The 24,802-nt window shown below is 41.3% G+C and overlaps 1 pseudogene; it reads left to right on the top strand.

Moving 5' to 3' along the window:
* Positions 1 to 10,430: 10,430 nt before the first annotated feature.
* On the top strand, positions 10,431 to 10,917 carry LOC131743316 (acyl-protein thioesterase 1 pseudogene; annotated as a pseudogene).
* The last annotated feature ends 13,885 nt before the right edge of the window (positions 10,918 to 24,802 follow it).

Here is a 24,802-nt window from a genome sequence, read left to right as displayed (position 1 = left end):
CGCTGGCGAGAGCTACCTTTGCTTGTGTGCTTCTTATGTGGCTTTGCATCATTATCTTATTTAATCTTTAGAAAGCCTTTGCAAAGTACAGCTCCATAATGAGAAAACTGAGGCTCAGAGAGGCCACGTGATTGCCCCACGTGGGGAGATAGGTTATAACACTGAAGCCTGAGGCAGATTAACAGCATCCGAATTACTCCATCGATTTTACAGAAGATGAAACAGATTCCAGGGAAGTTAAGGGCTTTTCCCAGTGGCATCCGAGGTCATCGAGGCAGCAGCTGAACTTAAACACGGATCTTCTGGCCCCATCCCCCCACAGTCCCACCACACATGCTTCTGCCCAATGCAACATTAAATAAATGAAATTGGCAAAGGAAATGGTAACGTGAACCAAACACAAACCAACCAAACAAAACCCCTTATCTTCTTCCTTTTAATTCTTGTTCACAGAAAAACAAAATCATATCTATTTGCTACCTTCAGCGCTTGAATTGTTCCCTTTCTAGCGTGGTACCCACTAGCCTGGAGAACAAATGGGCCGTTAACAACAGGGTGAAATGAAAGATGGTGGAAAAGGGACAAGGACTTGATTCAGAGGTAATATCATCACAATATCAATTTCAAATGCTAACACTAAGAACATTTCAAGAATACACTAAGAAATACTTCATGGAACCAGATATATTTAGCTTGGGGAAGAGACAGCTCAGGGAAGGTAACAGCGCCGTCTACAATTTTTGCAGGGCTGTGTGTGAAAGAGGGGCTAGATTTGCCTGCACGACCTAAGGAAACAGTTAGAAGCAAGTAATGTAAGTAATAAGAACTTGAGTTCAAGATAATGAAGTCTAATCATCTAATAGTCTTGATTCAAAGATAGGATGAGACACCTTTTCAAGTAGTGAGTTCCCCGTCACTGAAGGGTTTCAAGTACAGGCTGCACAATAACTTGGCAAGACTGTTGTAGAGTATCAATAGGGTAATTTTCTTGGAGCTGGATTTCCCAGTTTGTGAATGAAAGACGTCCAGGGACGGGGTGGTGAGCAGTGGAGTGATTTTAAGAGTCTGAATCCACAGACACAAGTGTTGCTTTAGATGGAATGAAAAATATGTCTGGTGAGTACATATACTATTCTTTTTCAAATTTTGCAGATGCTATTATGATTAATAGAGTAACAAATTAATTATGAATGCCACTAAATTTATAAAAGTCTTTTGCCATTTTGCATTTTCTCAAAGAACAGATATTAGAAGTACAACTACGAGCGCATGGAGATCCTTGAAGCTTTTTTTTTTTTAAAGTTAAAAGGGGTTCTGATTCTCAAAAAAAGTCAGGAAATACTTCACTAGAGAACCTTTAAAGTCCTTTCCAATGCAAATGAGTACGATTTCACAACTCCTAGAGGTTCTGAGGGCCACGATTGGGTCTGGGGGAGATAAATCCCCCCAAGCCCTAGCAGGTGGTTACATTCAACTCCTGATACTTTAGCACACACACACACACACAAAAACACTCTGCAATGCCATCCACGGAACAGAGTCACCAGCTGTGGCTCATCAAAGTAGTGTGTAGAGACCCATCCTTTCCTTGTTCCATAAGCTGACGCATCTTTGTTTGCTGCTCCAGAGAGCAAGGGTATATCTTTGCCACCGTATGTATTTCAGCAGTCATCCCATTTTTGTCATTTCCAAATATCCTGACACTCCTACCCTTTCTACGTTTCTTTCAACCTTTAAATATCTGGTTTATATTCTTTTCGATGGGTTTGCTAGTGAAATGCTTTCTGTTTAGGAAGAAGCATTCATATTTTCACCGCTATCACCATCATAAGCATTTACTAAAAGGGGACATTTTCTGTTGTCCCAAGTGAGGCAGAAAGGTTGAGTCCCCCGAAATCTGCTCTTTTTAAAAAATTACTATGTCAGAGAGCTGAGAGAAAATCTGACTTTTTTACACAATTTTCTTCTTTCTAAATTGAAATCTCGTTGACATACAGAAAATCTGGTTTTTAATTCATAATTTTTCTTTCCTTCCACAGAAATTATAGCCTTTACCCTCTGAAAGTACTTAGTAAAAGAAACTATCGGGGCTCCCTCCGAGGAAAATGGAGGGGCAGATTCAGTATTTCTTCAGAGTTCCCTCACTTCCTCCATCCATACCACAAGATTTAAAGTGGCCCAGGTGAGACTCCTTGCTTGAAACTCTTTCATCCAGATGCTCCAAGATCTGAACTCCTTACGTGAAGGGTCCTATCTCTGAATTCTTTCCCCTTATCTTCTTTAAAACACCTCTAAAAGAATAATTCATTTAAAATAAATCTCAAAAAGCTCTTATATATTTAAATATATATTAATAGACTTTCTCCTTCTATTGCAATTACAGTTTTGTGTGACTGGAGTCCAGTAGTTCTTCAGTAACAGAGGTCCTAGACACAATGAAAAAAAAGCTGGAAATGTGGTTAAATATTTCCTATCTTGTTTGAGGCTGACATCTGGAGGTGATGGGGACCAGGACAAGAAATATGATCTAGAACACCAGCATCCTGTACAGCACTGCCTGAAGTACAAGTAAACTAAGAAATCCATTGATAGGTCAGCCTAATGTCATAAGAGCAGCCATCCAGCATCTCAGTTCTGCAAAAAAGATAGGAAATTCAGAATTCCTAGTAAAACTGGAAAACAGAAGACTCTCCTAGCAGACAAATGCATAGCAGCCAAATTGATCCTTCCTTAGAAATAGTCACTAAGAGGGACTTCCCTGGTGGTCCAGTGGTTGAGATTTCACCTTCCAGTGCAGGGGTTGCAGGTTCAGTCCCTGGTCAGGGAGCTAGGATCCCACATGCCCCACGGCCAAAGAAACCAAAACATAAAACAGAAGCAATATTGTAACAAATTCAATAAAGACTTTAAAAATAGTCCACATCAAAAAAATCTTAAAGAATAAAAAGCCCTTCATAGTGTTTAAACAATGAAATAGGTTATTAAAAAAAAAAAAGAGTCACTAAGAACCTTGGTGTTTATAAACAGAATTTGAAATTAAGGATAAAGCCAAGAATCCATGGCCAGTTCAAAACAAATTTATCAAATACGTAGGGTTTAATGCTAAGAACTATGGTATCACATCAAAGCGTCAAAACAAAGAGGAGGTCAAGTAATAGAAGACAGAACAAGCCCTGGAATCTTTGCAATGTTCTTTCTTGGATCCTTAATGAGGAAGGGCAAGGAGGAAGGGGAAGCCACTGTACTGAGGTCTCCAGCAACGGGTGGACCCACTGAGAGCCGGGACCTGCCATGATAAGACCAGGGAAGGACAGAGGAGCCAGAGATGGGAGCTCTGTACTATTACATTACATTTTATTCTTGAAGCTCTCATTCTAAAAGCTCCAGCTCCACTCTGAATAAGAAAAAGAGAATCTTCCCTGCTAAGTTCTGCAGTCTTGGTGAAAGACTTAGTGGGATGAAACCATAAGAATGCTATGCCTTTGTTTATGACCCTATGATCTTTCACCTTAGGACTGCATCCCATGTTCTTAGAAGGAGTGTCAAGTAAGGGAATTCTTTTATGTTCCACTTTTCATATTAATCAGGAATCTTTGGACTCTGTGGTTCTTTTCAGAAATTTCATATATCTGTCATACTTTTTAAACCATCACAATTTCTGCCAATAGAGAAGTAGCATAAAATAGAGATAAACAATATTCTCCTTTTCAGTTTAGCAGAAGAGAAATTTGAGATTAAAAAAAAAATTGGATGACTAATCCATCATCTCTTTCCAAACTTCTCCCTTGCCTCCATCACTAGGGGTTGGGAGGGAGTGGTCGTGTGTCATAGTTTTGGCCAAAAATGTGTCAGCAAAAGTCTGCTGGGGGCTTCTGGGAAATTTTGGCTTTCCTGGTTAAATCAATGGATAAGGCTGATGCTGTCCTTATCCCCCTTTTCCTGTCATAAATCCAAGATAGTGACCCTGACATCACAGAGTTGCTGAACCGATACTAGGCCACCTTCCTCCAGGATTCTTGCTATGTGAGAAAAGTAATCCACCATCTGCTAAAGCCACAGTGGGCTGGATTTTCTGTCACTCACAGCCAACTACATTTATAACTGATGCAAGGAGATTTTTATAGGCTTCACAGAAGGGAGATAACTTTGTCCTGCGTTTCTTCTAATAATATATGGCATTTAATTAAAAATAAAATATTTCCTAACCATGAATATCAGTCTGGGAGCAGGCTGACATAATGGTACGTTAAAGCTACCCAGCACTCACTGAAATCCAACACAAACGGAAAATAAAATCGCTCACTTCACTCCTAAATTATTCCATTTATTGATTTACCACCAAGTAGAATTAAAATTAATTCAGGGCTTCCCTGGTGGCGCAGTGGTTGAGAATCCGCCTGCCGATGCAGGGGTCACGGGTTCGTGCCCCGGTCCGGGAAGATCCCACGTGCCGCGGAACAGCTGGGCCCGTGAGCCGTGGCCACTGAGCATGCGCGTCCGGAGCCTGTGCTTCGCAAGGGGAGAGGCCACAACAGTGAGAGGCCCGCGTACCACAAAAAAAAAAAAAAAAAAAAAAAAAATTAATTCAGAGTTTCTAGAGTTATCTATATGGAGTCCTTGGCTGTTAATCTTACAGAAACTTCATACCAACCAGTGGTATGAAAAATCTCTATAATACAAAGATCCTTTGGGCCTGGTGAAACTTTCTTTCTCTCCGATTGAAATGAGATGGTTGTAATCTGTTTAATCTGCTTCGTGAGTCTCTGTTCCAGTTCATAGAAGCCAAAATGCCATGGTCCCAAGCAAAACACAGTGTTAAGGCAGCTTTCCAGTAACTTAGGGCAAACCATGGAGGGTTTGCCTACTTTGAGTGGCGTCGCAGAAGAGGGCCAGCAGGCCCTAGACTCAAACTTCTCAAACTGTGGGATTGGATGGATCCTGGGAACTTGTTAGAAATGCAATTTCGGGCCCCACTCCAGACCTATTGAGTCAGAATCTGCATTTGAGCAAGATCTACAGGGATCTGCATGCACGTTGCAGAGTGAGAAGCTCTGCCTAAGGGTTCCTCGGCCCTCTTTTTGTCAGACCGTCTGGGAAAGTTGGACAATGACGCCTCTGCATCCAGGGCAGGAGCTGATGGGCCGTCGGTTGGTCCATCCACACATGGGGACAAATGGTGACAAGTGGTGAGGAGGAAAAGAAGGGAAGAAGCCTGGACTTGGGGCCCAGGATGGCCTTTCTGTCCCAACCCAGTGGTGCTGCTGTTCTATCTCCCAGGGGTCAGCCAGATACAGAAGCACTCTTTAAGGCAGTATTTCTCAAGCCGTGGGTTGTACGTGTTCCCTTAGGGTCTGGGGTCTTCTTTTTTTAAAATATTACGTTTTAATTTCAATGATAATCTTAAAAAAAATTACTATTACCAGAATCACGCGGAATTCCGAGTATATCCATGCAACACGTGTACTTCCAATGAGGATGCTATCAGACAAAAATTTTGCAGGAGTTTGAAAAGAGGAAAGTGCTGAGAGGGTTGATTCATTAATCCCATAGCCAAAGTTTTACATTCAAAAGAATCCCCTCTACTGCAGTCAGTACCAAGTTGCAAAAATTCATTAGCAGCAAGCATAATACTAAATATACAGTGAAGCATTTTCCTGCTCCTTATTCAAGCAGTAACTGGTTTTGTTACCCATTCAACACATATTCCAATTACATTGTGATGTTAATTTTATCTTAGAAAAGGACAGTTTTACAGAGCTACCTTTAAGTTTGACATCCATGGAATTCTCACTGACAGTTTTGCTTATGTATAAGATTTTTTTGAAGTAAAAAAGTTTTGAAAATGTTAATACTGTCTTGAAAAATATACTTAGGTGAATAATTATTAGCAGTAGTATTATTGAAGCCACATTAGTACTACGGAAGTCACAAAAAAGGAAACCAAAAAATATATAGATTAGAAAGCTGCACTTGAAATTTAATTTCTGCAAAATGGCATTCTTCATCACATTAAAATAGTTAAATTTTAGTTTTGTAGCTTTGCTGGTATTAATACATTTGTTTTGACTTTTAGTTATATAATAACCATATATATCAGGAACTTTTATCTCATTTTATGACTTTACATATTTAGGTAATATTATAATAAAAATGTCAGTAATGAAGGTCTAGGATAATGATTTTCTTTTAAAAGAGAGGCATCTATTATTTACATCTGAAAAACATCCCTGTAAGAGGACTGCTTATCTGATTTTGCCCACTCTGGGATCTAGAATCCAGAATCTAGACTGAGGAGTCAGGCAAGTTCTACCTAGCCCATGTGTCTACCTACAAGTTTCCTCCAGAAGGTTCTTTCATGGGGCATTTTATTAAGATAACAAAATGCATTGGCTAAAATAGCTGAACTCACCCTGTAAAATAAGCACTATTTGTTCTTTTATATTCTGCCTTCTTCCAAAAAGGATTTAGGTTGTTTTCAAATATAAGTAAAACATTGCAAGATAAAATAGATGAGAGAAGTAAAGCAAAAAAAAAAAGAAGAGGGTATGAGGTTTAGAGGGAGCCTGAGTGAAGTTGGTTCAGTCCTCCCTCAGTACCTAGGGATTGCTTCCAGGACCCCACCTTGGGTACCAAAATCTGTGGCTGTGCAAGTCCTTTATGCTGGCCCTTGTGGTCTAGCTGTTAGGATTCAGTGCTCTCACCACCGCACCCTGGGTTCAATTCCTGTTCAAGGGTCAGGGAACTAAGATCTCCTTTCGGACTGCAGTACCCCCAGACCCCCTCTCCCCCAGATCAGTATGAATAAAGTCAGTGCACTAGTAATCACAAAAGAAGTGATATTGGCATGACAATGTAGCCACTAAGAGTATATGGTATTACCCTATGTCTAACGTTAACCAATTAAAATACATGGTCAAATATTACTCTGGAAGTTTCTGTGAGGGTATTTCCGGATGATCTTAGCATTTAAGTAGGTGGACTGAAGTAAAGCAGATTACCCTCCATAATGTAGGTGGGACTCATCCAATTAGTTGAGAGGCCGAATAGAACAAAGACTGACTTCCCCCAAGAAAGAGGAATTTGAACTTCAGTATCGGCTCCTGGCCCATCCTTCAAATTTTGCACACACATTTCATTGGTTCTATTTCTCTGGAGAACCCTGACTAATATACCATATTTTCTATCTCTTTAAGAAAGAGCACTGGTAGTGGAAAAGAAAGTGGAGAGAGAGAGAGAGAGAGAGAGACAGAGACAGAGACAGAGACAGAGAGAGAGAGAGAGAGAGAGAGAGAGAGGCCAAATGATATGTGAATCCCTGGGTCCAGCTCTCCAGGACTTTCGCTTTTATATGAGCCAGTAAATTCCCTTTTTGCTTAAGTTAGTTGGAGTTGAGTTTCTGTTATCTGAAAACAGAGTCCTGACTAATACAAATTTCAATTTCTTTTCTCCTCTCTTTCTCTTTCTTCAAATTCAATGGCAAAGGATAAATGTACTGGTTATTTTTGTTCAGAATAAATATCTCTGGAACTTCCATCTAAAAATGAGTCCCAAGCCACAGCCATATGTTCTCCCTATATTTGACATAACACAATACTTTCTTACATTGGCCTTGCATTTTTAACATTCAAAATATTTTTCACAGAACTTCCCTGGTGGTGCAGTGGTTAAGAATCTGCCTGCCAATGCAGGGGACACGGGTTGGAGCCCTGGTCCCGGAAGGTCCCACATGCCGCGGAGCAACTAAGCCTATTCGCCACAACTACTGAGCCTGTGAGCCACAACTACTGAGCCCATGTGCCACAACTCCTGAAGCCCACATGTCTAGAGCCTGTGCTCCGAAACTAGAGAAGCCACCACAATGAGAAGCCTGTGCACCGCAACGAAGAGTAGCCCCCGCTCACCGCAACTAGAGAAAGCCTGCACACAGCAATGAAGAGCCAACACAGCCAAAAATAAATAAATTAATTAATTAAAAAAATATTTTTCACATGTATTTTGTTATTTGACCTTGGAGTTTATTTTTAATGGGCTTTGACCTGTATAAAATAATGCTACCCAGATCCTCCCCTAGCTAAAGATGTTGGTGAGTAATCGTAACATCAATTGCATCTACCTAGTAAAGTCCAGTATATGTGTGTATTCAGAATGCCCTCCTTAGAAAGTCCATTTTCCAAAAGTTTAGAAAATTACAGTGAAGGTGAGGCTTAGGATCCACTTTACATTTCAGGTTATAGGACTAACAATAGTTCTTTTCCTTTAATAGTTTAGTTTCTTGTTTTGTGCTAGAAAGAGATCTCAGCTCTTTTCTCCCATGGTTGTTCATTTGTTATCATGAAAAGGTTTATCTTCTCCGTTGCTATGTTCCTGATCTTGTTCTTAAGAGGAATAGATTTCCCTGTATAACATTTCAAGCCACTTGTGTTCATTAACGATGTAGATAATCTTGACATTAGTCAGTTTTGAAGCAAAGCATGCTCTAGAGAGGCCACTGTTTTCCCATAGGAGTAAAAAAAAAAAAAGGAAAAACTTTTTAATTGCTTATGACTAGTCATTAGAAGCAAAGCCTCAAGACAGCAACACAGAGCAACCAGAATTGCTCAACTTTCATATGGAGAAGAAAAAAGACATATGAATCTTGTGGTTGTATTCAAAAAGAAGAAACTCAGCTTTGAAAGCCCTCTTGGTTCCTCCCCAACTTAAAATTTCTTATTAATTAAAAAAAATATATTTATTTATTTGGCTGCATCAGGTCTTAATTGCGTCACGCCGGATCTTTGTTGCAGAATGAGGGATTCTCTCTAGTTGTGGCGCGCAGGCCTCTAGAGCGCGTGGGCTTAGTTGCCCTGCGGCCTGTGGGATCTTAGTTCCCCGACCAGGGATCGAACCCGCGTCCCCTGCACTGGAAGGCACTTAACCACTGGACCACCAGGGAAGTCCCTCTTGTTTCTTATATACACATTATAATGCAGTTATTTCCGGCGTATTTAGCATTAGCTGTAAAATACATGAAGTTTCCCAAAGCACAACATATTAATGCTTATAGTAGAGAAAAAAAGAGTTTCGCCAGGCTTCCCGTGTTGCGAATTATTATTATTTTTAAAAATTAATTAATTAATTTTATTTATTTATTTTGGGCTGCGTTGTGTCTTCGTTGCTGCGCGCGGGCTTTCTCTAGTTGCGGTGAGCGGTGGCTACTCTTTGTTGCAGTGCGCGGGCTTCTCACTGCGGTGGCTTCTCTTGCTGCACAGCCGGGCTCTAGGGTGCGCAGGCTTCAGTAGTTGTGGTACACGAGCTTAGTTGCTCCGCGGTATGTGGGATCTTCCCGGACCAGGGCTCGAACCGTATTCCCTGCATTGGCAGGCGGATTCTTAACCACTGCGCCACCAGGGAAAACCCGGCGAATTATTTTTTTTTTAATTCTGGTGATTGGTTTTAGCAGTTTGTTTTGCCACAATCTAAAAGAACATCCTATAACAAAATTTGTTGGGAAGATTAAAGTAATATTTTTAACCCCAACATGGTTTGTCTTGGATTTTAATCATCTGAATTACTTTGAGGTATTTTGTTTCCAATTTGAAATCTATGCTGTTCTGACTCATTTTTTTCCAAGAGTTTAGACGGAGGCATTTGGATTATATATACATGTGTAGAGAATTCGGCTGAAATAGGGGGGTTTTGTGACGTACGTTCTTACAGAGCAGAAAATGGTCATATAGTCAAATTATTACAGTCAGTATTACAGGAAGGCAATTACCACCCTATCCACTTCCATTCACCCATCTTTCCTAATCGCATCCTCTCTTTCTCACCTGTCAATCAGTTTTCTGCAATGTGTACAAAGCCCTCTCTCAGTTAGAAGATGAGTAGTTTATGAGAATAATGTCTACATAATAATTTGATGTCTTTTTTACCCTTGATGGGATTCTCTCCACTCTAATCCTTAAAATTGATACTTTAGCAATTTTACAAGCATTTTCTACAGTGGCAGCATCTTCACTTTCGTGCAGGGTGATTTAGTAGCCCAGCTCTCATGAATTCTGGCTACTATGCTTTAGAGGTCATGCCACACACATTGTCATGAGCTTTTTTTTTTTTTTTCTGTCATGTCCTCACCCAAAATGTAAAGTAATTTTGCATTAAGAGTGAGAATTGTGACACCATTTTACAGATGAAAGGACTGAAATTTGACCTGAAACTTAGTCAACATCTGAGTTCTATGTAGAGGTAGATATTTTGCAGACAGCCCGCAAAAGAATAAATAAAACAACACGCAAGTTTCATTAACCCTAATGAAAGTTTCTCAATATGGGTGTAAATGAAGAGTCAGTGATACATTTAAGAACTCTGTTGCGCGCACGCGCCTGAACGCGCGCCCTTGAGCCGTGGCGTGTCGCCGGCTCCGCCTTGCGCTTGCGACGTGCAGTCGGTAGATGCCTACTTGGTTTGACATTACTGGGCTTTCACTAGATTCACAGGACGATGAAACCGGAATTAAACAGGCAGCAGAAAGTGTAAAAGGTTTGATAGAGCAAGAGGTGAAGAATGGCGTTCCTTCTAACAGAATTATTTGGGGAGGATTTTCTCAGGGAGGGGCTTTATTTCTGTACACGGCACTGACCACATAGCAGAAGCTGGCTGGCCTCACCGCTCTCAGCTGCTGGCTGGCCCTGCGGGCTTCCTTTCCACAGGGTCCTATCAGTGGCGTGAATCGAGACATTTCTGTTCTTCAGTGCCATGGAGATTTGGGTCTTTAGTTCCCCTAATGTTGGTTCCCTTACTGCTGAAAGGCTGAAAACATTGGCAAATCCAGCCAATGTAACCTTCAAAACCTATGGAGGTATAATGCACAGTTCATGTCAACAGGAAGTGATGGCTATCAAGCAGTTCATTGATAAACTCCTACCTCCCATTGATTGACGTCACTAAGAGGCCTTGTGGAGAAGTGCACACCAGCATCATCGTCCTAGAGTAAAACTTTTTCCTGTGCCCAATCTTGAAACCTCTAATGTTTGCAGTGTTAAAATGTTTTGCAAATACACACCAATGACACAGACTAAATAAATCTCCTCATGGGAAATTTATGATCGTTTAAGTTTCTATGTATGTATTTGTATAATATGATCCAGAATATACTAGTGTTAAAATAGGTGAAGCAGCTAGCATCTTTTCCCCAAATGTAATTAAGAAAAATAATAAAATACTGCAACCAGACTTTTTATTACATCACTTGAAAATTATTAGTATGCTTAATGCAAACTTGTTCAGGTATAAGTGAGCAGTTAAGACATAAACAGTTTATGCGTGCTGTGACTTAGACTCTGGACTTATTCCCAAATTACTTAGTCACCATGCATTATCTGTATTTTTATTATATGTGTTCATATGTACTTAATGATTATAAAACATAATAAGAATGAGGTGTTATTACATTATTCCTAATAATAGGATAATGCTTCTAAGTGTCAATAAAGAGTAATATTGCTGTCTTCAAAAAAAAAAAAAAAAAATTCTGTTAACTCAGCAGTGGGGCTTTTCCGAACCATCATGGGTGGACAAAATGACGGCTCATTCAAAGCCAAATGCTACCCTGGAATGCCACCGCAGAGCACCGCGAAGAAATGCAAAGTTTAATTAAAAAGAGCTCCTTGAGAGTGCCCAGATCAACCCTGTTGTTTAATTAAATTGTTGATATTTTGGAGAACTGAATATTCAACTGATCTTCTTTCTCAGGCACGCTTTGTCTCATCTTAGACTCTCCAAAACGCAAAGCCAGTGAGATGGTGGATGTCTTGTTTCTCCCCAAGGACACTGCTGGGTGCTCTACAATTCTACCCGCTAGTCCTCTTCCAGGACTTGAAGAGTGGGAGTGTGGTGACGTTTTCACCCCATTCTCCTCAAGGGGGCTTCTCTCTAGACCGTTTGCACATTTGGAAATGGCACCGCAATGCAGTCTTTTTTTTTTCGGTTCGCGGGCCTCTCACTGTTGTGAGCCTCTCCCGTTGCGGAGCACAGGCTCCGGACGCGCAGGCTCAGCGGCCATGGCTCACGGGCCCAGCCGCTCCGCGGCAGGTGGGATCCTCCCGGACCGGGGCACAAACCCGTGTCCCCTGCATCGGCAGGCGGACTCTCAACCACTGCGCCACCAGGGAAGCCCCACAGTCCAGTCTTTAAAAGGCCACAGGCGTCATCCTGTGCCAGGGCGATTCCTGGATGGTTCTGGAGATGCAGAGGGAAGGATAATGGTGGGACTTCAAATCTTTGCTTTTCATGTTTCCTCTTACGTCATGACACTGAGGCAGGCAGCCTGTGAAGAGCTAGGATATCCCTCTGGATTTAGCAGAGACCTGAGGATCCTTTCTGCCCTCTGGGAGCTAGAACACAGGCGTGATGTCTGGTGATGACTTTCCTATTATCTTGACTCTCTACCTTCCTCCATGGGAGAAGAACCTTGGATGGTTATTCTTAGACCAATGGGGGCGGGGAGGTTGTGGGGGGAGGGTGGTGCGGGGCAGGGCTCACAATCAGTTAACTGGAGTCTTTCATGTTTCCATCAAATGATCCCCACTGGAATGAGATGTACCCTGTGGGCCTGAAGCATAAAGTAGCATAACGCTACTTTATTCGATTGTTCTCACTGACCTATCCCCAAATCCATTCCATTTAAATAACTGGTCCTCAGGGACCTCCCTGGCAGTCCCGTGTTAAGACTCTGTGCTTCCACTGCAGGGGGCACACGTTTGATCCCTCGTCAGGGAACTAAGATCCCGCAAGCTGCATCAGGTGGCGCGGCCAAAAAATAAAAAATAAAGAAAAGTATTCGGGGCTTCCCTGGTGGCGCAGTGGTTAAGAATCCACCTGCCAATGTAGGGGACATGGGTTCGAGCCCTGGTCCAGGAAGATCCCACATGCCATGGAGCAAACAAGCCTGTGCGCCACAACTACTGAGCCTGCTCTCTAGAGCCCACGAGCCAGAACTACTGAAGCCCACATGCCTAGAGGCTGTGCTCCACAACAAGAGAAGCCACTGCTGTGAGAAGCCTGCACACCACAATGAAGAGAAGTCCCTGCTCGCCACAACTAGAGAAAGGCCGTGCACAGCAACGAAGACCCAATGCAGCCATAAATAAATTAATTAATTAATTTAAAATATTGGTCTTTAAAGGAACTTCTTTAGGCACAAACACAAGAGAAGGAAAAGACCTACAAGAACAAACCCGAAACAATTAAGTAAATGGTAATAGGAACATACATATCGATAATTACCTTAAATGTAAATGGATTAAATGCTCCCACCAAAAGACACAGCCTGGCTGAATGGATACAAAAACAAAACCCATATATATGCTGTCTACAAGAGACCCACTTCAGATCTAGGGACACATACAGACTAAAAGTGAGGGGATGGAAAAAGATATTCCATGCAAATGGAAATCAAAAGAAAGCTGGAGTAGCAATTCTCATATCAGAGAATTTTGGCTATTTGCAATAGCCAAAACCTAGAAGTAATCAAAAAGTCCTTTGATAAAGAATGGTTAAAACACCTGTGGAATATCTATACCATGGATTACTACTCAACAATAAAAAGGAATGAACAATTGATATACACAACAACTTTGATGGAATTCAAAGGATATTAGGCTGAGTGAAAAAAATCCAGTCTCAAATCAGACATACTGTTGGATTCCAATTGTATAACATTCTCAAAATGACAAAATTATGGAGATGGAGTAGAGATTAGTTGCTGCCAAAAATTACAGATAGTGAGGATTGGGGGGTATCATGACAAAGACTTTGTGGTGATAGAGTAGTTCTGAATCTTGTAGTGGTGGTTACACGAATCTACACACATGACAAAGCACACCACACGTTATGAGAGTGTTATATCTCCCAGTTTTAATCTTTCTGGTCTAGTCACATAATGTGGGGAGGTGACTCCCCTATCTAGCCACAGGGAAATCACACATGACAAAGAAAACTATGGCCTTTCTAGTCTTTAAGGACTGAAGACTAGGATTTAGGGCCTTGCTTTCAGTAAAGCCTTTGGATGATCTCCATCTGCTGTTGCCACCAACTAACCCAGGGCTCAGGAAATTGGATGAAGGGGACATGGAACCTTGCTGTACTCTTTTTGCAATTTCCTGTGAATATATCATTATTTCCAAGTAAAAATTTTTAATAAGAACAAAAATAAAATAAATAAATAAATAAATAAGAAATACGATGTTCAAGTATCTGCTTGTTCTAGTCTAAATTGACTTACTAATTGCCTAAGGTATGTAATTCCTGACTAGTTCTTGAAGATAAGGAAGAAGAAAGAGGGAAAGGTAATACACGTCCTATGACCTTTATAAAAAAAAGAGAATAAGATATAGCACAAAGGTAGCAAACAACATCTGAAAAATGCTAATCATTTGGCAAATTATCTTACAAAAGCAAACACCTAAATGGAAGAGTTGGCAAAATGTAGAGCTTGATAAAGAAATCCAGAGAAAAATACTAGGGCAAACCTCAAGTGAATACAGGAATAACTCTGAGAGCTAAAAAGGAAAGTTAAAAAAAATAAATACACAACACTTATTAAATGCCAGCCAGTGGATGTGTCCCAGCTGTACGAAGAAATTACAGATGTTCCCAGAGTATCTGCGTTAAATAACTGAAACAAATTTTTTTTTTCAAACAATTGCATTTTGAACGGAAAACTGAAAGCAAGGTAAAGCGGCAGTAACACAATCCTGAAAGGAACTGACATACGTATTTTATGAACATGTAATAGTGAAACACAGAAGAGGAAAAATTATTTAACTGCATTTATGCAAGGGTTTTGACTAATAACCTTTGGCAAATAAATTGATAATATTTCTGAATGGCAAAGAGTACAAATCTGGGTTGCATAATACTTGTTCCTGATGAAAATAAACTGATTGGAAAAACTTTTCAAACTTTTAAGCAAAACGCTTTCATTGAATGGAAATTTTTCATAGAGCCTCAGTAAATAAAACAGTTGAATCTGATTGGATCTGGTTGTGGTAGGAGGGACAGAGCCCTGCCCATGGAGCCTCACTCCCCTCCCTGGGCACTCCACCATCTGCGCCCCCAGGCAGCCCCGAAGGAACTCTGTGGAAGTTGAGGGGGTCTGTGCAGCACAGTTTGAAAACCACCCCTTCAAGGAGAGAGACGTGGTGAGCGTGACACCACAGGAACCTTAATTCATTCCTAACATTTGCTTAGTGACTTGATCTAACATAAACATATCCACTTACTAACTGGAAATGCTGGGAGCATCACAGAGAAGTCAGTTGGGACCCTGATTCCAGTTTTTAAAGTCTCTGCACAGCTGCCATACCCCCAAACCTTCTAGGCTCTAGTTTTATCTGAGCAACAGTGGCAGCACCTATGGACATAGCGGTGGGAGGGGGGGCGGGCAGGAGAGAGGGAGTTTGTGGGCATTTTTCTTCTCATTTTCCAGAGAAGCCAGGGTAGGAGGGAAAGGAGGCTTAAGCTTCAGGACGCTTTACTTGCATGGAACCCTCCCATAACCCCAATTAATGAGTGTCACCAAACCAAAGGGTGTTGAAAATTAGTTACTGTGCAAACTTAACTGTCCTGAAATCTTACAGTTCATATATAAAGAAATTTGAGAGGGTCTCCCAATTCTAAAAGTTTACCTGACATAAATCAATAACATGTTGTGAAGCCAAAATCAACTTTTCTAACTCAATCAAAAACAATTTTCCATCAGTCATGCTAAAGGAAAGATTGAAAAATAATACTCTAAAACCATGGTCATATAAAGAAGCAGTTAATAAGTATGCAACCAAAAAAAAAATAATAATAATAATGAAAAAGGCATTAGAGAGGTATACCAGGCAGTTAAGCAATAAAAAAGTTATGATATTTTTCTGGGTTTTGTAGTGTTTTGTTATCAGTCAGATTTTTCAACTTTAAAATTTGCTGTGATTTCTTTTCTCATTCAAAACAGCTGTTCATTCTTGTACACTTAATTTGGTGTTTGCATTTTGTGTGCCTTTTATTAAAGGTGATGACAAAAATTATACTAGCTTTAGGACCCACAAAGTTTGGATCCAGCCCTGTCTACCAGCAGAGCAGATGGGGGAAATCTACCATGGATGGAAAAATCGAGGGTCAGAGAACAAGATTCTTACTTCAGATCACGTTCATCACAAAGGTCAGCTCACACCCCCTCCCTTGAAGCCAAGTGGATCCTTTAAGACTCAATTATCAGTCTGTTCTTAGAAGAAGAAATTTACTAGTATAATAGGGACATGCCTTGCATCTAAGCTTGGATTCAACTATGAGCATACATCATACACTGCCTGTGAAGGAGACACGGATTTGTGCGAAGAACAGAGGAGCCTTCTGAAAAAGAACTCATTTAAAGGGGAGTGGAGGCCTCGCAGGGGCCGCCTGACCCTGAAGTCTGTCCTCATCATTAAAGTTCTGAGTATAGCTGAGTGTTGGTCACTGGCTTGTGTTTCATGGACAACACAAGACTCAGTTGTGAGTCCTTCACGGAGAAGATACGAGCCTTGAGGAAGCAGCTTCCCTAAGGCCTCCCATACAGTGAGGGAGGCCCTTTCTAAGAAGAGGTGGGCAGAGCCAGGGCAACGTTAGCATCTTGAGAGCACCTCTGCTTCCCAGTGCTGTGGCCTGGTGGGAAGGAGAGACCTGGTAGACAGAGCTGAGTAAGTTTGTCCACGAGTACATGGAAGCTTCCAGAAACACTAGGGATAAATGCTGCAGAGGACTAAGGACATCTGGGCTTAGCTGGCATGGGCACGAACTAGTGAAATGTGGTTTATTACTATGAATGTAGTCCCGCTTTAGGTAGGGGAGGCTGGGGAGACTAAGATTATGTTTGCATTCCCAGGGCAGGGAGTTGGGGCTCTCGGGGGTGACACAGTCAGGGGACCTGGGTGCTACCTGCTGTGTCACTTTATGCCTCTGCTTCCTCATCTGTAGAAGTTTGAAGTCGATGCCAGTGCCAGAAGGATGCCCTGTATGGCATCTGCTAGCTCTAAAATTCTACATTATGCTAAGTGAAATAAGTCAGACAGACAAAACCAAATTCTGTATGATAATCACTGACATGTGGACTCTCAAAAATACAACAAACTAGTAAATAAAACAAAAAAAGAAGCAGACTCACAGATACAGAGAACAAGCTAGTGGTTACCAGTCGGGAGAGGGAAGAGGGGAGGGGCAAGATAGAGGTCAGGGGGGAAAGGGGGTTATTATGCGATGATATGAAATCACGTGTGTGAAACTTTTGAAAATTGTAAAGTACTATAGACTTTAAAGACTCTTTCATTCAATTTTTTTAAATGTGAAAAAATTTTTCTACGGTTCTCAATTAAACTCTTTATGGGTCTTCCAGGGTAACATGGAGCAATTACAAGAGATTTTTTGTTTTTTTAGAAAAGAGGACACGTTGAAGAAAGGCAAAACCAAAATTCTCCCAGCACGGTTGCCTCCTGGACATTTTTGTCAGTTTCAATAATGAGCAAATAAATGTCATCAAAAGAGGAAGTCGAACTCTCTCTCACAGGCCCACACACACATGTACTGCACTGGGTATCTATCAATATAAAAAAGATCTGATTCTTTTTCATCTGGGCTCACCATTCATTGCAGCATCTGGAATTTGGGGGAATCATCTCACTGGGACCAGTTAAAGATGAGATCTACCAGGTGATGGTACATAGATGCTTCCCCCACACCCACCCCCTAAACGCAGGAGAACAAACCTACGTGTACGGAGACTGCTGGTTTCTGAAGACAAAGACAATCCTGATTTATAGCTTATCAGTTCTGGTGAGAGAGAGAGAGATTTTAAAAGACCATATTTTTGAAAAAAAATATTTTATTCAAGTATAATTGATTTATAATGTTGTGTTAATTTCTGCTGTACAGCAGAGTGATTCAGTTATACGTATGTATACATTCTTTCTCATATTCTTTTCCATTACAGTTTCTCACAGGATATTAAATATAGTTCCCTGTGCTATACAGTAGGACCTTGTTGTTTATCCATTCTATACATAATAGTTTGCATCTGCTAATCCCAAATTCCCACTCCATCCCTCCCCTACCCCCTCTCCCCGTTGGCAACCACAAGTCTGCTCTTAGCTAAATGACCGTATTTAATTGTGGATATTTATTTTTATTTTTTAAAATTATTTTTCTTTTTGGCTTTTTATTATGTTCTTATGGACTAGAAGTTTTATTATATTTTTATTAAAGTATAAATGAATTACAAAATTATACTTGTTTCAGGTGTACAACAAAATGACTCAATATTTTTATGCATTACTAAATGATCATTCCTATAAGTCTACTTACAACATGTCACCATACAAAGATACTACGATATTATTGACTATATTCCCTATGCTGTACATTACATCATTCTGACTTATTTATTTTAAAACTGGAAGATTGTACCTTTTAATCTCCTTCACCTATTTCACTCAGTCTCCCAGCCCTCTCTCCTCTGGAAATCACCTATTTGTTTACTATATCTATCTATGAGTCTGTTTCTCTTTTGTTTTTGTTTTTTTTTAATTTGATTTGATTTATTTTTTTATACAGCAGGTTCTTATTAGTCATCCATTTTATACACATCAGTGTTTACATGTCAATCCCAATCCCCCAATTCAGCACACCCCCACCCCCACCCCACCCCCTGCCTCTTTCCCCCCTTGGTGTCCCTACGTTTCTTCTGTACTTCTGTGTCTCAATTTCTGCCCTGCAAACCGGTTCATCTGTACCATTTTCTAGGTTCCATATATATGCGTTAATATACGGTATTTGTTTTCTCTTTCTGACTTACTTCACTCTGTATGACAGTCTCTAGATGCATCCACATCTCTACAAATGACCCAATTTCGTTCCTTTTTATGGCTGAGTGATATTCCATTGTATATATGTACCACATCTTCTTTATCCATTCATCTGTAATTGTGGATATTTAGATGATCATAAAGAGCTGAGCATGGCTGCTCTTTGAATGATATAAAGAGATGCTTTATAAAGGGGATTTCTTCCAGAGTTGCTTTCTGAGAGATACTGGATCTTCATTTGACTAAGCTGGGAAATGGCTCCAAGGGATCATCAAATATGAAATGGGTAAAACAGAGGGCCAGAGGGAAGAATTCAGCCTCATATCTGGCTATTGAAGTCTTCAAATATTCTATCAGCGAGATTATATACAAATTGTTTCAAGCATGCAAATAGCTGGGCTCCCACACACCTAGAGAAAGTGACATTTGGAATCACTCTGAGACCTGGAAAACACCTGTCTATCTCTAAATGAACAAAACGAAGCCCAGAGAAAACCAGGGACTTCTCTGGTGCTGCATGTCTCAGAAGCACAAATGCAACTGGAATCTGGGGCCACCGAAGAGCTGAAGTTCAAAGAACAGTGCTTCTGCCAGGGCTGCTGAATGGGGCAATGGGGGAAGGTGGCTGAGGTCACCGTGACCAAAGAATGAGTGTCAGGGGCTCGCTTAGAATTGTGCTGTGTGTCACCTGCTCAACCTGACACGGCGGCCCTGCTCTGTCCCCCTTCTCCCAATTCAGAATCAATTTGCTCCAAATCCTATGACTAGCAATTCCAGGAGAAGGAAGAGCAGAGAAGCTGGGGTGGACCTTTGCCCTTCACATTGCCTTTTCCTCTCCTAGGAATGCATTTTTTTTTAAAGTTGCTTACAAGTGGAGTTGATGGCTTTCCCAGACGCCCTGCAATCAGAAGAGGCTGCAAACACCCAGAAAGCGCAAATGAATTGTAATGCATGTCAGAAAGGTTAGAAATTACAACAGGAAATTAGGGAATCATGAGGAAAGCTGAAAATCCTTAAGCTTATTTAGGAAGATGGCAGGCTGGGATTCTCCAGTCTCTTGCTTCTCTGCTAAGCATAGCTGCTGCTAAGGAGAATATGGACCAAAATGCAGCTTAGCCTCCTTCAAGATGGCGGCCTTTGGAAAGCAGGGGCTCAGGTGGAGGGGCACAGAGGAGCAGAGGCCAGAAAAGCACCCAAAGAAGACAAAAAGTCAGATTCCTCAAGCAAAAGTGTGCAGCAGACCAACCTTTCCTCAAGCATACCCACTGACTTCATTGGCTTCTATTAAAATTACTCTAAGATACGGCAGAAAATGGCCAAAAGATTGTATAGCCCAATCCATCCTGCTCATGTGTTCTTCCTGATGATGCCACAGAGCTTACTCACGTGAACAGGCCCCCCCGCCACCGCTCTTCCTCTGGGAAAACTCACCCCTACAGTTTTCCTCAATTTTTCTTCTATGTTCCCCATGTACAATGCCATGTCCAAGGAGAAACTGATACCAAAAGCTCAGTAAAATGGATGCTCAGACCATTGAATCTCAATTCTGGCTACACAGTGCAAGGATCTGGGGAGGTCTGTGAAAATGCCCATGCTTCACTCACACTCCAGACCAAATAAATCATCACCTCGGGCTGTAAGCAGAGCTCTGGCATGCATTAAAAGCTGGTGCAGGTCAAGGCATCCTCCAGCTCTGAGTTAAATCAGCCATTCTCAAAGTTGGTTCAAATTCAAAGCTCTTTTCTTTGAATGTCAACTCTTTAGGAGCCCCAGATTCTGGCTGCATGTCTTGGGGAGGTTTAACAAAGCCCAGTGCCCAGATTGCACCCCGTATCCATTAAATCAGAATTTCTGGGAGTGGGAACCAGGCATCAGTATTTTTTCAGATTTCCCAGATGCTTCCAAAATTTAGCCAAACCTGAGAACCAATGAACTAAATGATAACAATCCAACCCAAACACCAAAGATCAGTGCGGGGCACCCGAAAGGCAGAATGTCTTCCAAGCCAGGGACAGGAAACCATCAGAGTTTGGCCGGAGCTTTCTCAGTGGTATTAACAAATCTAAAGATTGAACATGTCAACAAAAGGGGGCTGTCTGCATGGAGAGAAAAAGTGGGAGTCGGAGGAAAGGACTCGCCAAGGGGAGAGGGCATGGGTCCATCTCCAAAGAGGCAGTGAAAGCATGAGCTTAAGAAAATTTGACACCCTTTGACACGAAAACCATTCCTCTAATATCTCTGCTCAGGCTGTGTACTCAAGCTGTGTTCTCATTACCATTTGTCTTCCTATTTCGTTTCCTACTGGGAGAGGATGTGTTAGTCAAGGTGACACAAATGTCCACTCTGCTTAGAAGTTCTTATTTGTCACTGCAAATGAATCAGTTGTGATTTGGGTTTATATAGCAGTCTCTCAAGAGCTTGACTGATGTGAATCTGTTCCTGAGAACCTGATCACTCTCGCTTGTTGAAATGTCTGCAAATCAATTTCACCAAAGCGACACCATCTCAAAATTCCTAGGCCTTAGCACAGAGCCTTTTCCATGATAATTCTCCTCCAGGTGATCCTGGAAGACAGGGGTCAATGTTTTATTCTTCTGTGTACCACAGATGCCCAGCTCAGTGCTGGGACTTTATAGGCAAGGATGATAGTCTAAATATTTGCATGGCCCTTTCCACATAATATGAGTCTTGGTACTGGAGCAGAGTCCTGGAGCCCCCGGTGAGGCCAAGTGTATATCTCATAGGTCCTTGGTCTTACGGAATTCTGGGAGTGCTTGGTCTTAGGGAATTCAGGAGGTACGGGGGGCTTGGCATGTCTGGGGCAGAGGGGGACCCTGGGAAGGCTCAGGGTAGTGACATTTTACCAATCAGTATGGAAGTATTCTGATATTTTGAAAACTGGTAGATACAGCCATACTGGTGCAGAACAGCTAAATTATCAGCTTTGTTTGTAGATAACGAATACTTGCCGATGAAATGAATGCCTCTCACTAAAGCATCCTTCTCATGGCTGCTGGAACTCCATTATCCGCTCCCTCCCATCGCACCCCCCCCCCCCCCCCCCCCCCCGCCCCAGCAAATGCCAAAGACTTTCCTTCCCAGAACTCCTTGACGATGGACCCATGCAGAGAGTGTGACTAAGCATGGTCTTAGCCTTAGGGCACATGACCCCAGGAGCTGGTTGGGTCTGGCGGCTGGGACCTGAGACGGGAGAAGAGAAAGGAATGTGGCCTTTTCAAGGGATTCATAGTACAAAGTACAGGCTTGCTCTCACTTTAATTTAAAAAGAAGGTAATGAAGCCCATGTCTTTTGCAGCTGAGAAAGTCCCTGGCAAAATCTGTGTTCCTTACGTGGTACTTGAAAGCTATGCTCTAATACGAAAGCAAAAAAACCCATTAATCTAATATATGTGGCCTGATCAGATGTGAACAAAACTTCTGAGCCCCTTGAAAGCGCGATCTACTGAGATTTCCCGACAAAGCAACTAAGAACTGTCTCTTTAGCATTTTGCTCTATCTCTTTTCCTGCATTTGATATTCCGCAGCAAGTGAGTGCCGGGGGCTGTCACTGGGTGAGAACGCTGGAAAACACTTGTTTACCGTGTCATTCCTGCTTTGTCATTCTCCTGGTGACTTGTCTGTTTCCCACCTCAGGGCACCTTAAAGGGACACGGGCAACCAATGAAATAGAAACGTCTAGAGTTCTTTATGGTTAATTGTGCTGTTATTGTTAAATATAAAATACGTCCATTCATAGCTTATCACGCTATCCGAAGTTCTGGCTTTTCAGAGCTTTTCCCCAGCTACCCACTCCTCACTCCCCATATCCCTAAATTTTAGTGAACTGTGTCTGGTTGTGCTGTTGAGAAATCTAGTCTAGAGATGTATTCAGAGAAGTTGCGTATTCCTCCTAAAATAATTCATACTCTCACCAATACACAAATTATTTCATAGCTTCTGAGTGCATACAGTTAGGATGAGGGTGATTTGGTGCCCACTAATGATTAAAAAAGAGATGTCTAAGCAGATGGAGGGATACCTGTCAAATTATAGCAGCAAATCTATCTAGAACAACTCTGAGGATAGGCCCCAACAGCAAGACATTTTTTCCCAAGTTGCTATTTTGGTGTCATCTCGGAAAGCTCTTGGCTGAGATAGGAACAGGAAAGGTTTCATGATCCAAAAGGAAAAATCTCTTCTATTTTATAAGCCCCAAGTGAAAACAGCCCGTGAACTTAGGGGCTGCCAGCGTAGCCTCGTGCCAGCTGGTTCAATGGGCAGAAGTGAGAATGTTAATAAACACTCTAATGAAAGGAAGTTGTTGGATAGTAATTAACATATGCCATTAGTATCTGCCCCTTTGGCCAGACGCTGCAGACAGGCTGAAACCATACATACAAATGAGTGTCTGCTAGGACTGCACGGGGAAGGAGCCGGGACCCTGGGCATTGTGAGCAGTTGGTGCTATCAGCAGCTTTCAATCACAGGCCACTTAGTAACAAAAACAGAGAAGGCTTTTGTGTTCTGGAACAATCGCGAGACTGAAACTTTTTAATGTTAATAAACATTTTTCATTCTTGTTTACTTTTCTTTCACTTCAAAACATGCTATTTATACTCTTTTTCTGATGAAAATACTGACTTCGCTTCTTTTTTTTTTTTTTTTTTTTTTTTTTGGTAAACAATGAGTACAGAACGGCAACTTAGGGCTTTTTTGTTTTCAACCACAATTTCCTAATCTCTCCAAGAAGAGAAGTGATTACACGAGTCTCATGAGCGCCCTGGTAGTTGTACCTCTCAAGATTCACATTTTTATCCCTTTCTGATGGACCTCAAATGGTCTATAAATCATACCAGCTACTTCCAAATGCCGTTTCTCACAACACAGTGGAAAGTCAGAACGGAAAACACAGTGGCCAGTCGGCTTCAATAGCCTCTTTTTTGCCGATGGGAAACTGAATCTTAGAAAGGTGACCCCAGGTCCTTAAAGCACAGGCCTGGTCTAGTGACCGTGGGTCAAGCTTGTTTCCCACCCTAGGCTGTGCTACGTCATTGCTTGCTTCTTTCTCACTTTGGCCATGACCCGAAGAGGCATTCAAAAGAGACCAAACTACACTAAATCCTTCTTCATGTGTGTTGATTTGCTGGGAACACACAAATTTAGGGGGAAAAAAACATTTCAGAAATACCAGCTTGGTGCTACTTGGCCATGAGATGTTAGGAAGCGTTAAAACTAGAGAATCTAGTGGGAACAAGAATCAGCAGAAAAAGAAAAGAATTTGAAATCAGAGAGATTACAGTAAACCATGAGCTGACAAAGACTGATGCCACAAATCAGTAGGTAGGGGCCTCTGGAAGAGTCAAATGTGAAAGTTAATAATTGTTCTAACAAATTCATTTGAATGACTGAATTTAAGTGTTTTTGATAATTAAAGTTGGTGGAACTATTTACAAGAAACAAGACACAGAAGCAACCTAAGTGTCCATCAACAGATGACTGGAGAAAGAAGACATGGTACATATGTACAAGGGAATATTACTCAGCCATAAAAAAGAATGAAATAATGCCATTTGTAGCAACATGGATGGACCTAGAGATTCTCATACTAAGTGGAGTAAGTCAGACAAAGACAATTATATGATATCACTTAAAAGTGGAATCTCAAAAAGAATTTATTTACAGAACAGAAATAGGCTCACAGACATAGAAAACAAACTTGTGGTTCACAAAGGGGAAAGGGGGGGAGAGATAAATTAGGGATTAACAGATACACACTACTATATAACAAATAGATAAACAACAAAGTCCTACTCTATAGCACAGGAAGCTATATTCAATATCTTGTAATAACCTATAATGGAAAAGAATCTGAAAAAGAATATATATATATATATATATATCTGAATCACTTTGCTGTACACCTAAAACTAACATAACTTTGT

The sequence above is a fragment of the Kogia breviceps genome, chromosome 16, assembly GCF_026419965.1.
Source record: "Kogia breviceps isolate mKogBre1 chromosome 16, mKogBre1 haplotype 1, whole genome shotgun sequence".
Taxonomy (NCBI): domain Eukaryota; kingdom Metazoa; phylum Chordata; class Mammalia; order Artiodactyla; family Physeteridae; genus Kogia; species Kogia breviceps.
The sequence above is the reverse complement of the archived record's forward strand: the minus strand, read 5'-3'. Positions and strand labels throughout refer to the sequence as shown.